This window comes from Zonotrichia leucophrys, chromosome 1, assembly GCF_028769735.1.
Source record: "Zonotrichia leucophrys gambelii isolate GWCS_2022_RI chromosome 1, RI_Zleu_2.0, whole genome shotgun sequence".
Lineage (NCBI taxonomy): Eukaryota > Metazoa > Chordata > Aves > Passeriformes > Passerellidae > Zonotrichia > Zonotrichia leucophrys.
Window position 1 is genome coordinate 106,011,043 of NC_088169.1, and position 17,687 is coordinate 106,028,729.

Here is a 17,687-nt window from a genome sequence, read left to right on the forward strand (position 1 = left end):
AGAGGCCTCAGGGACAAAATGTAAACATTGATTATCTGCTGCTGTGCAATGCAACAGGTGCATCTGTGATTGGCCCATGTTGGATGTTACTAATTAATGGCCAATCACAGTCCAGCTGGCTCGGACAGAGAGTTGGAGACAGAGCCTTTGCTATCATTCCTTCCTATTCTATTCTTAGCTAGCCTTCTGATGAAATCCTTTCTTCTATTCTTTTAGTATAGTTTTAATATAATATATATCATAAAATAATAAATCAAGCCTTCTGAAACATGGAGTCAGATCCTCGTCTCTTCCCTCATCCTTGGACCCCTGTGGGTCACATTAGTCCTCGTTTCGGGTCAAAAAATGGCACACCCCTACCCCAAAAACCCACATGGTGAAGTAAACCTCGCCCTAGCTTGTGCCTCAGAACAGATACGGCGTGCTGGGGGCATGGCCAAAACCCACCAGATGCTGCAAGCATATGATTCCTCCATGAGAGTTTATATGGTACAGCTGTCTTTAAATGTTTCTGTAATTGAAAAGAATCTAGCATCTGGTCCTTTGCTTATTACTCTTAGAATAAATAGTCACGGTCTGAAGTCTACTTTTAAATAATGCAGGGAAAAAAAATTAATTTGAGCTGCTAAGGGTACATTCCTCTCAGATGACCTGCTTGGAAGTACTTGTAAAAATGGAAGTAGACTCTGTAATTAAAAAAAAAAAAAAAGAAAAAAGGAAGTGGAAAACAGCTCCAGTAGGGAATGACAGACTTATGCATACAAATACTTTTATAATTTTAAATGCAGGTAGAAGAAAAAGCAGTGGTGTGTAGTTTTTATAACTTTCAGCTGGTAGAGTGTATTACTGTTCCTTTGACACTTTATTGTGTAATTCAACTCCACCACCAGCAGTTGCAGAGTTGCTGCTGCCATGAGGAAAACAGGAGATGCCCCTGCAGGAGCCCTTCCCTGGACCAGTTTTTCTTCTGATAACCCTTGTAAGGTTCCCACTGATTTCAGGTATTCTCAGACAGTACTCCTGAAGAACAGCAGACTTTTGCACCTTGCTACTTCACATTTATGGATGAACCCCATTACATGATGATCATTAATTAAAGCAAACCTCCTCTGAAGTCCTATATTGAATAAACAGGATTCATAATTATTCCTTTTTTATTTTTATGTCCTATTTTTTGGTTTATGTGTGTGTGTGCCTCCCTAAATTCTGTAACAACTAGGTGATTTAATCCTCTGTGAAGGCACCTTTGAAATGGTGGCTAATCTGACATATTATGTGAATTGAACTAGGCTGAGTCAAGGACAGAATTTCATTATTTGTCTATGTAAGGCTGACAAACTATTTTAGAGGAAGATTTAGTCTGGAAATACATTTCTGTAAAGCCAGCTAGCTTCTCGACCACATCCTAAGCCTCTCATATCATGATTGGATGCCATAAAGCAAAGCCTTAATTATTGTGATTGAAAAAGGTAGTTTCAGAGTGGTTAGCTTTTTGAGACGCTGAGATAACCTTAAATAAAAATCAAAATAAAAGCAACTGTAGTTCTCCCAAGCTCTTCAAAGCACCTTATGTGATTTAAAAATAAGCTAGCATTAGCTTAAAAAGGTTTGGGAATAATAAAACAACATTTTTTGATAATAATATGTGTCTTTTAACCATATGGCACAGACCAAAACACAGGGTATTTTGCTTCAGCAAGTTAAAGACAAAGTTTGCTACTGAAGATGCATCTTTTCTTGTCTTTTTAAATGCAGTATCGTTATCATCAAAATTATCAAAGAGAAGTTTTAGGTGCATCAACTATTTATTTAACCATTTTTTAAATGGTCAGACAGATTAATTTTGTTCTTCAAGAATGTCACAATCATAGTTATATTTTGGTTTTGATAGAAGTTTTCCCAGGTCAAAAATATATCCCTCTGTCTTGTAAAGGAGGGGGTGCATTATGATGTACTTTTATAAATGTAAAAAATAAATGGTTTGCTGATATCACCAAAGTATGAAACCAAGAGCTCTCCAGTAAGTGCTTGCAGTTCTGGGAGTGAGTTCTAATGTAAGCTCTAAAAATACTTGGAAGCTTTTCCCTTCCAAGACTGATGCAAAGGTAGTTTATGCTTCCCTGTCACAATTGGCCTTCCATTTAACAGCATCTTATAGTGATGAATTCCCTTAAAAAAAAAAAAATCAAACAAAGTGTCCTGTTTTGTGATATCAATAGGAAAGTGAAGGTAGAGACACCACCCACAGATGGTAGGTGGGTACAGCCAGGGATGCTCACATTTTATGTTTGTGTTTAGGTTTGGTTGAAGAAGGTTCAGAAAGGACCAACAAATACACATCAGTACTTCCATACCTCTTGAGAGGTGGATTTTACTGTGTGGTGGATTTTTTCCTTTACTTGCACAGGATATTTATTCGGTAGGTTGTTTGATTTCTCATAGTTAAGTAAACGTGGACTAGTGGTACCATTCACTGTGATACAGCTATTAAGTAGTGGAAATAACCTACTAAATCTTTATGTTTTATTATTTAATACAGTCTCAGTTGATTGTATCTTCTAAACTTGTGTCCTCAAGCAACTATGTGTTACCTGACAACAATAATTTTAACAAATACTCCACACACACGTTTTTTTCTGTTGCTTGTCCAAGATTCCTCATTTTGTAGGTCTCTCATCTACGCAATACATTCCCTAAGGTTAAGAATGAAAGACGTCTCTACTACAGACACTCTTGATTGAAATAGCAGATAAATTGCTGCAGTAATGAGAAAATTTCCTTTTCCCTAGATAACTCAGCTGCTTAGCATTGAAAAAAATTTGAGATGAAGATTCTTTGTGAAATAAAAAAATTAAGGATAATTTCTTTACGATCAAAATTTGCTAATGAGCCTATAATGGAAATGAAGAGCAAACCCATTCTTTTAATGGAAGTAGGATCAGGCTATATTATGAGACATGTTCTCAAAAAGAGGCTTGTATAAACACTGTGACATGCAATGGCTTTAGAAAACGCTGCTGCATGTCTGGAAGAAAGTGGTTAAAAACACATGATGAAGTTAACCTAAATCTTTCATTGGCTTAAAAAAATAGGTCAAGTAATACATTACTAGCTCCACTCTAAGCCTGTACACAATCCGTACATTCCAAAGTGAAAGAGGTTTTGCTTAACATTCCTACATCTACTTTCATTCATGTTATCACTCAGTTAAAATGTTTAGCTTTTCATAAACGTAACTCCCTTTTGATTTCTTTAAAGTGGACATTCCTTTAATATTAATCTCTTACTAAAAAGACGCTTGAGCAGATCATTTATTTTACCTGAGCTTTAAAACTAAAAGGTTGGCGTGTGTTAATGCAGTAATTACCATGCAGTTTATATGTGACTTGCAAACAAATTTGTTTCTCTTCCGTCAGTCTTTGACTCGCAGAAGTGAAGTATCATGGAGCACTCTGCAGAGGTTTGGCAGACAGTGTGCGACACGTCGAGACGTTTGTTAAACACGGGCACACAGGAGGTGCGATGAAGGTCGCATGCACTTTGTAGCTTCGTTATACAGCCAAGTTCAGCCTGTATCGCTGCGTACTCTCTTTGGTGGCAGCAAAGCCTAAAGAACAACTTGACATTCAGTGCAATTTCTGACAGCAGAGGTTTGGGGACGTCGCCTACCAAAGCGTAGGGCTGACTCTTCTTGGGAAGCCCAACTCCTCGCTGTCTTATTTTTATTTTCCCCCTCCCAAACTGTATTTATTTGCGATGTGGGCAGACAGCATGACTTTGATCGGTCTGCCCCGATGCTGAAAGCGCTTCCCCCGCCTGTCCTCCTTCCCCCGCGGCACAGGGAGCGCCGGGCGCCCTGGCAGAGCGGGCAGGGATGCTCCCCGCTCCCGGTGCCCTGGGAGGCTGGGGCAGGGGATGAGGAGCCGTGCCGGGAGCCGGCAGGGATGCTCCCTGCTCCAGGTGCCCTGGGAGGCTGGGGCAGGGATAAGGAGCCGTGCCGGGAGCCGGCAGGGATGCTCCCTGCTCCCGGTGCTCTGGGAGGCTGGGGCAGGGATAAGGAGCCGTGCCGGGAGCCGGCAGGGCCGCGGCCGGGGCAGCGCCGCACGGGAGCAGCCGCAGGTGCCGGGGCCGCTGCCCTCCCGTGCCGGGAGCATCCCGGCTTTTCCTTCAAAATAGCGGTACTAACAATAACAATAATAATAACAATAACAATAGTAATAATAGCACTGGAGTTTCTAGCGAGTGTTTTTAGGAGGAAATGCTGAAAACATAAGCTCTAAACCGATAAGTACCAGTAACACTAGCAGCACCCATCTTCCCCCCCCCCCCCTATTATTCCAAAGCAGCCAAAGGGGGAAAGGAAAAGGAAAAAAAGAACCACAACCAAAAAAAAAGTGTTATTTTTAAGCCACTGCCGCTTTCATTAGATACGGGTCCTCCGGTGCTGTCGCTCTCAAGTTTGTTTCCCGGGGGCTCCGCGACTTCAGTGAGATTAATTGGAGAGGGCAGGAGGGGATGGGATGCGCGTACGTGCGGCGCGGCCGCCCTGCCCTGCCCTGGCCGGGCGGGGCGGGGCGGGGGGCTCATCCCTGCTTCCCGCATCCCGCGCTGCCTCCTGCCGGGAGGGCACCAAAGGGTTAAGAAACTTGGCTGGAGAGATGAATGGCGCGGCGCGGGGAGGGGCCGGGCTGCGCCGCGGCGGGCGAGGTGGAAGGCGGAGAGGGAGGATCGCGGCTGCGGGTTAGGCTTTGAAAGTCAGCCTCGCAGGCATTGCAGCAGAGCCCCGAGCCGCGGAGAGCAGCGCAGCGGAGCTCGGCTCGCCCTGTATGTGCGCGGGGATGCGCGGGGCGGGGGGGACGCGCGGGCTCGGCGGTGGCGGGAGGGAGGCGGCGCGTCCTGCCCTGTCCAGCCCTGTCCTGTCCTCCAGCCGCGGGGACCCGTCCGTCCGTCCGTCTGTCCGTCCGCTTCGGCTCCGCCGGCCGCCGCTCCCCCGGAGCTCAGCGCCGGGACCGGCCGCGGCAGCGGGGCGGCGTGCGGCCGGAGCGGCTGCGGGGGGCTCGGGCAGCCCGCCCGGGAGGAGCCGCGGCGGCTGCGGGGTGAGTGCGGCGCTGTTCCGCCGGGGAAATGGCCGAGCGGGGCGGGCCGGGCCGGGGCCGCGCTGCCGGGCGGCGGCACCGGGGAACAATGCCGGGGTGAGCCCGGCGGCCGCCCCGCGGCACCCCCGGCGCGGGCGGAAAGTTTGCCCGGCCGCGGTGGGTTTGGGGGAGCCGCCGGCACGGAAAAGTTACTACTCCGTCCCCCCGGGACCCGCCGGTGTTTCGCCGAGCGCCGAGCGCACGGCCGGGCCCCCCTTTGGGTGGGCTGGTGCCAGCGCTCCCCGGGGCCGGGCGCTCCCCGGTGCGCAGCGGCTGCGGCGGCGCGGCCTCGCTGCCGGGGCTGCGGGCAAGGCCACGCCGCCCCCGCCGCCTCCTGCCGGCCCTGGCGCTGCCCGCCCGCCGCCACCTGCGGGCCCGCAGCCAGCCCGGGGCTGCCGCCGCCGGCCCCGCTCGGCCGCGGCTCGGGCTCGGCTCCCTGCGCCCCCCAAAGATGCCTTCTCATCGCTCCGGGCTCCTTAGGGACGTCGCTGTTTCCCTTCTAGACTAAAGGTTACTTTTCCAGACGTGGTGTGGTTTGTTTTTTTTTTTTTTTTTTTTTTTTTTTTTTTTTGGTGTGTCCCCGAAGCCCTCTAAAGGTGAATTTTAAAATTTTTTCTTCCCCTCACTTCCACCCTTGGTTTTTCCCTAAAGAACGTGTTGTTTGAGGCTCTTCTTTCGAAGTGTCAGTGGGTGATTAAGTTGGAAGGTAGTGAAACATAAGGAAACGTACTAGAGGCAAAACGGGGGCAGCGTTGTAGCGAGCAGACAGCCTTGTGTCTGTGCTGCACCTTTCTTCTTCGGTCTTGTGTATCCTGCTGATTTACTGGGCTTTTAATTTAAAGAAGGATTCAGATAAAATGCTTGACACATGTTGAAAGTGTTGGAAAAAGCCAGTGGGATTCCCAGCTTTGGGGTTATGTTGTTGTTAAGCAGGCTGAAGTGGAAGTTGTCCTCTTTTGCCTCATCTCTCTGGAATCTGGAGACTATATTATTCCTCGTTTTATTTTGAGGGGACCTGCTGCAGTGTCAGACAGCTCACAGGCTGATTAGAATTTAACTGAGTCATGGCACTATAAATGTTCAGAGATACCGTAAAGCTTTATTTAACAAAGAGTGCGAATCCAATCTGCGAGGAGCTGTGGGGAGGAAGCAGTCACTTGTGGAAGGGGGGATGTGTATTCCTGAGCGAGCAGGGAACGTTTTCTTTAATACACAAATGCGATTTGCTGCTTCCAGGGCTGACTGAACACATGAGAGAGTGACACATTAAGATGCCAGATGACAAAAGCTCTCTGAGCTGAGGATATCTTGTGGTTGGGATCAGATTTAATGGCATCTGAGTAATTCTGCTCTATGGGCATGAGTAGCTAACATCTTGGAAGGCAGAAATTCTCATCGAGAACGGTGCTCAGGCAGCTTTGGGGTTTTTGCTGCTGTGTTCCCAAACTTGTGGTGGAGAAGTTTGACTTGTTCTGTCAGTGGTCTCCTGAGATAGAGTTGACATGGCCTCCAGAGCAAGGCAGCGAGTTAGTCATGAGTGAAATGTGTATGTAAGGGTGTTTGTGTTCTGAGTGTGCCATGGAGGAGGCAGGGAGTAGTGACTGCTTGTTTTGGGCAGGGGTGAAATCTGACCTGCTGCTAGACTGGCCTGTGCTTCTGGGTTATCTAATGAGCAGGAGCTATCAATGGCTTTCAGGTTTTGTAGGCCATGCGTGCACAGAACACAGCATGCAGTCAAATGCCAAACCATGCTGGATTGAGGTTTTTGGGGTTTTTTCCCTTTTAGTCTTTTGGCAGAAAATTGCAGATAAAAACATGCTCTTCCTCTCTGCTTCCCATGCTTGTTTCTTCTGAAGTGAAAGATGTGCTAACCAAAATTTATTATAGTCATAAAAACTATGTTGATAAAGAAGTAAAAGTAAATAATGTTTTTATATTGTAAACTTAAAAGGGTGATCTAATCACTGGCTGTATCACCTGCAGTGTTTGGGGTAAATTTGTCCTGTAAAAGGCATCAAGAAAAACTAAAGTGATTCAGTTAATCCAAACATGAATTAACTTTATGGTGCTTGTATTTGCCTGTGGTTTTGCTTATTGCAGGTTTTGCTTAAAAGAATTGACAAAGTCTTGCTTGCTTAAAGCTTATTTTGTCTCTTCAGAGCAAACTTTATTTTTCAGGCTTTGAGCATTGGCAAAAAGTTTCTGTAGTGCCAGCTTTATTATCACTAGCAGTGAGAGCTCTGTTAACTTTACCAGGGACAGTTCAGGCCATGGCTACAGTAAAAGATAAACCCTGTTCTGCACCGTGCCAAGCACATGTATAAACTTGCCCAAGGCAAAGCCAGGGAGTTGCATTTCCCCCAGTCAGCTGTCCTGCTCCGGGGCTGTGCTTGACACCTCCTTGCAGAGCTGTCAGAGGAGACATGAAGACCATAAGACTTTTGAATTATTTTAGAATAGTTCTTCAGAGCTTGCATGTGCCTCCAACCCCACAAGTCTTGTTGGTTGTGTTTCTTTTTCCTGTATGTGAATGTACAAGGAGTGGAGGGGATCCAGAAGACAGCCTGGGGAAAGTGTGGGGATCCCAGCTGGGTGCCTGGTTTGGGGGCACAACCCCTTTTCCATGGGGAGCTTTGGTGGCTACCCTTCCCTTGCATGGTGCTTGCATCATCTCCCACCTGCTGAGTGATGGGCTGGGTGATGAGCTGGAGGCAGGGTTAATAGGATAGCTATCCTATGGATTAAAAAGCTTAAATACCCTTTTGGGACAAGAAGTGCAAAGTTTGAAGTATAAATCATTTCTGCTCAGGAGGGCAGGCAATGACAAACAAGGAGAAAGGTAGGTAAGGAGTGAAGCCTGAGCAAGAGGAGAAGGTGTGAAAGAATATGCATAAATGTGCAAAAAAGATAGAAAGCATAAATTTGACAGTCTGTCTAAACAGCCTTGAACTAAAGACAAAAAGGTTAATGGTAACAGCATTTGTGGTTTGCTCTTTCTTCCTGCCAGCAGCCCAAAATGATAAGAGCAGTAACTCTGAGCTGTGCTGGCCTGCCTGCAGCAAACGGGGGGAAGTGTTTAGCAGGGTTGTGGCATTGCTTTTCCACGTTTTGGTGTTAGAGATTCGCTAGTTGCATTGGAAAAGACAGAATTCGAGAGCAGCATACAAGGGTTGGCACCCAGTACTTGTGGTGAACATCTGGGATCATGTGAAAACTCATGTGCTTCCCAGTGGGAAGATATTCCTTGGGAAAAGTGGGCAGAGAGACTTTTGGTAAAGAGAAATGCCTGCTCTTTAGGGTTTCTGGATTATTTATTTCAAATACTTGGAAATGCTCACAGACCTATTTAGCACTTGAAAGAATTAATTTGGTAATTTATTTGGCTGTCTGTTGCAGGTCACTTGGCTTGATGGTTGAAGAAGGAGAACAGAAACTAAAACTCATGTAAATAAATATTCATGTGTAGAAAGGGGAAGAAGCAGTTGCTAGACATCTTAGCTTGGGTCAAACCCCTCCTGGCATAGTCTTCTCATACTTAAATTGTTATTGGAGCTCATTGCTCTTGTTTAATTGCCTGTCTTGAGTGAAATTTTGTTTTCATACCACTTATTTCCAAATTGCCTTCAGCAGAGGAAAACCAATGTTGCTTGTAGACAAAATCAGATTAAAAGCAGAAGCTACAGATCTTCTGTTTTAGTCACTGGTTTCTAAGACTGTGAGTTTAATGTAGGAGAGAAACTGGGTGTTGGGAAAGACTTCTGAGAGGATCATCTTTCTCCTCTCAAGAAAGGAAGTTGTGAGGGAGTCCTTGCAGAGAGATCAGGTGCTAGATGTAAAATGTGTTCCAGTCTTGGATGAAACTATTATTTGAAAACAAATAAGGGAGTATTTACTTGCCCCAAAAAGTAGTCCATGAAGTTCTGTTTTGAAATGTATCCAAGCAAGTAAGTCTTGCTTACAGATCTTACGTCTTGCTCACAGATGAACCATATTTTTGTTCTCATTGGTCCTAGAATTGGTATTGTTGTTCTGATTATTTTTCCACAGCAAACTTTTAAGATTCATATCTACCTGCTTTCTGCTTCTTCTCTGTGCCCCATCACTGTGAAAAGAGAGAGGGAAGGTGAACTGAAAAGGCTTTTCAGTGATGTCAAAAGCAGAGCTTGCCTCAGATGTAAAAAGAAATTATGATGGTTCTTGCCCCAGGAGATGGCCTTGGTGGTGGTGTTTGTGTTATCACATATCCTGCATTTGGTAGTCCATGAAACAACACAGATCAACATTCCAAAAACTGTAAGGTGTGTAAAGTGAGTGGCTCAGATGCAGAGAGTTTGGGAATAAAATATTACTCTAGAAAAGTTTCATTTTTCTTCCTCAATTTTTAAAGCATACTGAAGGAATATGGAATTTTTCCCAGAAATAACAAATTCTGTTGTTGTCTTTTCAGTGAACTCTCATAAACCTTTTGTAGTCACTTCGAATAATACAAAAAAGACTGTTGAATGCTGACCTCAAGGAAATCCCATCTATACATTTCACCTTGATGGCAGTACTGTATGGAGTGTGTTTTTGTGTTCTGTGTTTTTCCCTACTGCATAGCAATCTCTCTTCTCCTGGAAGTAAGAATGACTAAGTTCAAAACATTTTGTCTACATCTATAGTACAGAGCAGTAATACTGGGATTTTCTATTAACTATTTCCAGGCCAGTTACTGGAAAATTTTTAACTATTTTTCTCAAATTCAGGTGGCTTGTTATTTTAATAGTGCTGCTTTCTTCTGCTTTTTGGGACCTCTTGTCCTGTTTTTCATTGTCTATAAAAGATTCCAGACCCAGCTTATTTACCCATTCAGTAAAATGGAGTTGAGAAGGCTTTGAACTGTGTTTCTTTGTTAGCACCTTTGTCACCGTACCTGTCATTTCTCTGTTAATTTCTACTGTGATGGTAGATCTTTCTTCCCCTCCTTACTAAATACAAATTTTGAGGACTGTGCCCCTTCTGTGGTGCAACTTACCTTTTCATTTTGTTATCTATGTGGAAGAAGGATTTAAAATAGTGTCTGCATGTAGTATTCCAGGGTATTTACTTATTTTTCAGCTTAATTGCCTCCATTGTTGGGCATCTTTTGTTGGGTCTTGGTGCTGGCCGTAGTCCAGCATGCTGCTGTTATTTCATGTCCCTGCAAGCTTTGAATAGGTGTTTTTTGGATGGTGACCCATTGATCAACACCTGTATCTCTTTTTCTAGTTAGCAAGCACATTGCAGTGGTCAGAGTTAGATGTTTTCTCTAATCTGGCTTGGACCCAAGTGATTTTTTGGAGGGGAAAATGCTCAGATGTGCCCCCAGCACACACACTTCCCACTCTTCCCCTCTATCCTACCCACCTGGATCCACCTGCAGGTTCCTCCATGCTAGAGAAATTCTGTGTTTAAAAAGCTTCTGTAAGCATTTTTTTGTGGGAACAGAGGCTAAAGGTGTTGAAATAAGGAGAGGAACTTTTGTATTGCCAAGCAGAAGGAGGGAGGGGAAAGTTCAGCTTAGTGGTGGGGAAAGTATCTGCTTTTTAATTTTTTAAAGTGTATTTTATTGTATCTAAAGTTGACTCCATGCATAATAAGCTTGCTGCTTTGGTGATAGCCAAAAAAAGACCTTTAATAGTGAGGCTTGTCACAACAACAAGGCTGAAATAGTAGAAATAGGAATGATCTGGGCTAGCTCTAAGTTTACAACCTTTAACAAAATTTCACTTAAGAATAATGGACAAGTGCTGAGAAGAGCTTTTAAGGTTGGGATTGTAATGAATAACATTCTCTAACTAAACCAAAATAGTGTTATATACTATTCTTAAATCTCTCAAAAGCAAATATTACAATTTCTGCTCATTTATTTTCTTTTTGAACAAATTTTGTTGCATTTAGCTCACCTGTTATACTATACTCTTGTCTTTTCCTTATGTATATGTACATTAAAAGAGGCTCTTTAAAAACTGATTTTGATGTTCATAGGTGCAAGTTTGAAGTGTTAAGCAGTAACCACTACATAGGAAGGAGGGCTTTCATGTCACAGCTGTTTTTTGAATGAAAGGAAGGAAAAGAGGATTCTGGCTTAGAGTTGAATGTGGATTTTGTTCTTGCAGAATAATGTCCCTTAGTACAAGTCTAGACACCATGAGTTGCTTCTACTAGTTTTACTCATGGTTCTGTCTGGAAGATCTTGATTTCTGAAATTTGGAACTACGTTTTTCTTCTGATATGAAAATGTTATTTGCTGTTTGTATTAAACAAAATAAAGCATTGCTCTCTGTTACACCAACAGTAAGAAAGTAGATCAAGGCATATTAGGTAGGAAAGAATAATTTGCAGAATTTCATAGGGCAATTTCTGCTGTTCTTTTCAGATCAAGCATGAAATTTTTGAGGAAGACAATTACTGCATCCTTGGACTCCTGAAGGAAGAGCTTTCCTAATGGAACCACATTCAAGGTAAATAATTTGTTTGGGTTGTTTACCTTGTGTCTTTGGTTTGGGGTTTGTTCTTTGTCTTGCCAAAGCTGTCAGACAGCTGTGTGTCATGTATAAGCCTTTTAGGATTATAATATGTTTTGAAGTGATAAATGTTCAAGTTAATCCCTCTCTTTTACTGTAAGAGTTGCGTTTCTTTTTAATATGTGTGCTGATGAAAGAAAAATAAGTATTTTTGTAATGTCTGAACTTTCTGTGTGTAATTTGCTGTTAAGTTCTGAAGATTTAGCCCACCTGTTTGGGAAGTAGCTAGATAGTGAAGAACTTGATTTACATGTAATTTCAGAGTGAAAGAGAAGATTAAATAACACTGTGTTACCATCTCTCTTATTTTTTAAATAAAACAGATCCAAATTGAGCTTGTGTGGCAAGGGACCGTCACAGTAAAATCATTATTAGATATTACATTACAATGGCTTGTAGACATTTAACATTGCTGTCATTTGGTTCAGATCTGCTCCCTTGGTTCCCATTTCCTAAATCCTATTTCTCTTTGATACCAGGGAATAATTCCCCGAGTGTTGTCCAGTGATTGCTTATGTATATGCACTTTGGTTTGTGAGTCATTTTATTCACTTGAGTAGCCCCACTGTCCTCGGTGGGCCTGCATGCGTGCCTAAGAACTTGAGAATGCTGATGAGCATAAAGAATACAATTTGGGCATGTAATGGTTGACAAGCAGTTGTTGTTTTGTTTCTTGTCTCTCTTAGGACTCATTTGCATTGCCTCCAGTGGCAACTTTTGTGAGCATTAGTAGGGAAGGTCTAGAAGCTGGAGGCAGTCATACCAAATCCCAGCCTGCAGAGCTTTCCCATATCCGTTGTAATGACACAGATTGCAGATGCAAGGATGTGTTTTTCTCTTATTTTAAATAATTCCATGCATTGCCTGACTTTACTCAAATACAACATTGGTCTGTGTAGTGCTGTTTGAGCATCTCCAACACAATAGAATATGGCCAAGTGAAATAACTAGAAAAATAAATGCACTTTTTAAATTGTAGGGATCTGGATTTAACCAGAATCAATGCTTTGGAAATAACCAGAAATTGAGATTAGAAATCAATTTTTTCCCCCACAATGGTTTTTCTATTTGCCTTTACAAAAAAGTTGAATGTTGCTATAGTGCATCTTATAGTTGTCTGAGCAATTGTATTTACAGAAAAGTTAATTCTGTTACTTGCTGGTCTCAGAATCAGTAAGACAGGCACTTTGGAATTAAAACATAATTAATTAATCAGCAATTTAAAACTGGAGAATTGTTGTGATCAGCAGGAGATGGTCTCTTATACGGCTTTAATAGAACTTATTAGACAGTGGCTTTTGTGGGAACAAGCCCTTTGAAATCTTTCACATCTTCAGAGTAATTCAGAGCTTTGGTTCAAGATTGTTTCCTGTTTGTAAAAGGAGTTCTATTTAGTCAGAGTTCCAGAAGCATGAACTCTAAAGAAGGATGTTCAACTTGTCAGTAAGGTGGTCAAGTTAAAGATTTGAGAACGTTTGTCAGTGTACACATGGCTGGTAATCTTCACACAGCTGGCATTCTGTTTTCTGTTTCTAACCTATATTATAAAGCAGTTATGGGAAGTCGTTGTTGGTTTTTTTTGGGGTGGGGAATAGGTTTGTTTAGTAGTTATGAGCATTAATTGTGGAATACCTCTGTTGGTATACCAAGCTTACTTGCATGCATAAATAGCTTTGTTGTGGAGTCCAGTAGTGTCTTGATCAGGGGTTTGTTATTGTCACTGGGATTAGAGTTCTTGTTTAAGTCAGAGCTCTGGACCCTTAGGGCAGACTTTCTCCAAAAGAGTACTGCTTTAAAGACATATCTGCTGGCCTTGTTGGTGCTGTGTAACCTTTGTGAATAAAGAGATAGTGGAGCAGAAGGCAGCCATGCTTTAGTTGAGCTTGCGTAAGAGGAAAAGTGTGTAGCTAGAATGAATAAATTATGTCTTTGTTTAAGTCTGTGCAAGTCTGAGAAACTTCAAAGGATGCAACTCACCTGGAGATACATATGAGAATTACATACTAATAGTAACTGTGAGTGTCTTGTCAAAGGAACAAGATGGTGACTCAGTGTGAGGAAGGTTGGCAGAGGCAGCCTTTAATTGAGGAGAAATTGGTCACTGTAAACCAATTATGTCTTATTTTTAATGATGGGTTTCAGAGAATAGCAAATGAGTGCAGTATGATCTTGGCTGATAGCATGTGCTTTTCTTGTTGGATAAAAACCCAAAAGCCTGAGGATATGAAGTTGCTTGCAGAAGTTTCACTTTTTTTTTTTTTCCCTCACCCTCCTCTGAAGAGGAAAAATATCTGGCATGTTCCACTATGCCAGTGGAAGAAACTCCACTTTTTTTGTTGTGAAACTGATCAGTGTTTGAACAAATTTTGTCTTTGGGGACTAACACCGGGGTTGGTAACTTGCAAGGTAGAGAAGCATCCCTCACTCTTTCTGCAGCTCGGCATTTAATATTAAAAGCAAACTTTTAGGTTTAACATATTTGAACTTGTACTAGATAGGGTTAATAGGCTAGAACAAAAGGTCAAAGCATAAGGCATTAGGCTTAATTAAGGGAGAGCAAGAGTGGCGGGAGTATGTGACAGTTAAATGGGTTTCCCACAGACTAATGTCTGTTACAGTGCAACCATGCCTCAACTTAAGTGGGTTATTTTGTGCAAAGGGCAGCCTCGATTAGCAGTTTGACATGCCAGACGTTTCTGGCCAATCCCATCTGTTTTGGAGGTTAAAAAGCATACCTTTATGAGCTGATAGATTGATTTGTGTGCCCGTCTGGTAAAGATTAGGAGTCCAAGGCCGATGCTGTAAATGCCAGTTATAGAATATTGTACTTTCTTTGCCGCTCTTTGTTTGAACTGTGGTGCAATGGGGCCAGCAGCTCCACAAGTGACCGTGCACACGGCAGGGTGAGAGCTGGGAACCAGAAACACTCGGGGAGGAACGTTTCCTCCTTGTTCCTCCTTGCTCAGGGCTGTTTTGAATGAGAGGCTTTGGGCGTTCCGCAGCGCTTTCCTTGGAAGGGGAATCTGGTTTAGCACATTGCCACACCTTTCCCTTGCTGCTGTCCAGAGCTCACCTGTCTCAGCACGAGCACTCCTGCAGGTCCAAGCACAGCTGGCTGCAGGACAGTTTGGTACTTGAAAGGTTCCAGCATTTGTCTGAACTCATTATGCTGTCTGTATCCTTCCTGCTCTGCTGTTGAACTGGGATGATACATGCGTATTCTGTTGTTTTTTCCTTTGTAGCTCTTGCTTTCAGGATAGTTTTTCTGATTGTGTCATGAGGTTGCCTTAGAAGCCTAAAATAAAATAGGTAGCACAATAAGTCTTGACTGTGTTTCTCGTCATCTTTGTGACTTTGTAAAGTCAAAGCTACATTACTATTAATATAAGACTATTAATAAATCGTTGATGCAATAAAACTGTTTTTGATAATGTTCAAGGTTCATACACAGTTGAAGGTGATTATCCTATTTTAAAATCAAGTAGAGGTCAGACTGTATTGTAAGATAACTGACTGTGGCCCAAATGGTATGTGATGGCTTCAAGTCAAATGACAGTCCTCCTCACTTTATATATATATATATATACATGGCTTAGAAATAAATTGTTAACTTATATTGCATTGTATATAAGATGCTGATTAACTTCAGTTTCATTTTGTGAAAAGCAGGGAGATATATGCATTGACCTAAAAGTCATGCCTAAAGCTCTCATTTTTAAGGCACTGTTTAAGGATTCCCTGTTCTGTCTCTTTTCCATTCAAGCAGCGACACTTGTAGCTAAATATAACTGAGACGTATTAGAGACAAATTAGCATTTGGCACCCTGCATTTAGCATTTCTATGTTAATTTTTAGAAGTAGTCACCTGTCTAAAGTTTCTTGGTTTTCTCCTTGCAAATGTGATTATCTTTGCCTTCTTCATTTAAAGGAAAATGAAATTGGATGGTAGCAATGATATGCTATTCATACTGTAAAGATTCCATGTACCTGAGCTATATTTTTTCTGTGGCAGCTGTGACCTGTTCCTAAAGAGATTTCCTAATTTGCCACTAACTTGTCTTCACTTTAGGAAGCTCTGTAAGAGCCACCCTAGTTTTTCTTTTTTTCTTGTGAATGTCTCTTCTTTTTACTTCTGTTTGAAATGCCTAGAAATATTTGCAGTGTCCTCTAGGATGAGCAAGGCAACATCATTATCTTCCAGTTTATTTAGTAACATGGAGCTGAAATGGGCATATGCAGCATCATGTTCTCTATGGAATAATATCTATTTAAATGATTTGGATCTAATACATATTTACATGAAAAAACGTCTTGCCCTTCTCTGTGGGGAGAGAAGGTGAACAAGCATAAATTTTATAGTACTCATTGCTTCTCTTGCACTAAATCATACTTAAATTGCAGAAGGTTGCTGGCTTGAGAGTTGTATAAAAAGTGCTTTGCTAGTAAAGCAGGGTGCAGGGAGATTTATCTAATTTAATACTAAGAAAATGTTGTCAGCTGCAGTGTATCAATATTGGACTGCCTAAATCCAAAAGCTATACTTTAGATTTTTGTATATGTATATTTGTAATAATTTCATGGTTATAATACACAAAATGTAGTCCTGAAATGATCCATCAGTGCAGCGTGTGTGTGTGCTCCATTCTGGCTAATTTGATTGCTATTGATCATATCTGAGCCATTATCTAATATCTTAGGAATGGATGGACTGTGTCTATACTTTTCTGCTGTTTCAGGGCATGTCATACTTAATGAAGTTTCTTGCACCAGTCATGGTTAAAAAAGTTTTTTCTAATTGCTGTTTGAGCATTGTTGGCATTTCCCACTCTAAGTGTAGCATGGATGAAGCAATGGAGGTGTTCATGCAGCATTCTAAAAGTTGCAAACTTGTCAATTTAGCATTCTCTAGTATGAAGGCACTATACCAAATATTCAATAGTTCTCAGTGATATGGATGTATTTTTTAAAGTATATTTTATGTTGTGACTTTCATTTAGAATATTATAAAACATTTGCATAAGGTGTTCCTACAGCTGGATTAGGCATTAGAAACAATTCTGAAGTGTCCATTGCTTTCAACTTTGAATAGTCCTCAAAAAGAAAAAAGAAGAGATGGACTCTGTCTTTTTTGATCTAATTGATGAAACGTGAGTACTTGATTGGTATCCCTGACCCTTTGCAAAGTGGGTTAGAAAGATGCTGCACAATCCTTGTGAACTGGCCGACTATGGATTTCTCCTTATTTTAGATTTCCATACTCTTTGACCTTGTAGTTGTTGACTTTGGTCTGGAACAATTTCAAAGTCATGTAAATGAATGTAATTAAGGTATTGCTTATCATCCCAGAGAGTTCACAATGATGCTTATTGGCTAGAAAGGTTTGTTTACTTAATATGGAAGGTTAATAGAAGGTTAAATTTTACTGTGTAAAATGGCTTCATAATGTTTTTATTTAGCAGCTGAAGAAAATAGTGTTTGAAAAGGCAAATAATAGTTTTATTTGACCTCCATGTGTTTCCTGGAGCTTGCATTATTGGGAAGATTTATCTTCATTGCATAGTCTTATTACAGTTTTCCTTTCTCCTTGTTTTACAAAGGGAACCTCTCAGAACTATTTGGAGGCCTTTGTGTACAAAAGGAGCTACATTAAGGAAGGAAGTGCAAAAATGTTTGACAATAATTGCTATAAGTAGTCCATCCACTTCCACCCTGTCTTTTGTTCCCCTCCCTGTTCTTGCCAGAATGAGATTCAGGCTTTGTTCTTTGGTGCTCCTTTTGTCTTTATTCCCACTGCTGCAGAAACACAGTGAGAAAGCAGCATGAAACAGCAGGGAAGAACATCAAGATACTGGTTTCTGCCTTCATTGCTCAGGCAATAGGAAGAGCTGGGCCTAGGCCTCTATTTTCTTGCCAGTAGCCTTCAACTTTGTTTGACTGTAGTTGTTTTGCTTATCATTTATGGAAAAAGTTGCTTGCCTGAGTGGGTTGTTGTTTTTTTTCCCCCTCC

General features: G+C 42.1%; 1 protein-coding gene across 6 annotated transcripts in view; it reads left to right on the forward strand.

Annotated features, from left to right (window-relative positions):
* The window catches only part of NRIP1 (nuclear receptor interacting protein 1), a 124,241-nt gene that overhangs the window by 46,329 nt on the left and 60,225 nt on the right, over positions 1-17,687 (forward strand). For 2 of the 6 annotated variants that reach the window (XM_064726769.1, XM_064726802.1), the window contains exons 1-2: positions 4,747-4,824; positions 11,533-11,617. The gene's annotated coding sequence lies outside the window, so the exon portion shown is untranslated. Of the gene's footprint in view, positions 1-4,746; positions 4,825-5,048; positions 5,097-8,562; positions 8,580-11,532; positions 11,618-17,687 lie in introns of those variants that run through there. The other 4 variants (XM_064726810.1, XM_064726787.1, XM_064726796.1 and 1 more) reach the window with 4 other exon arrangements.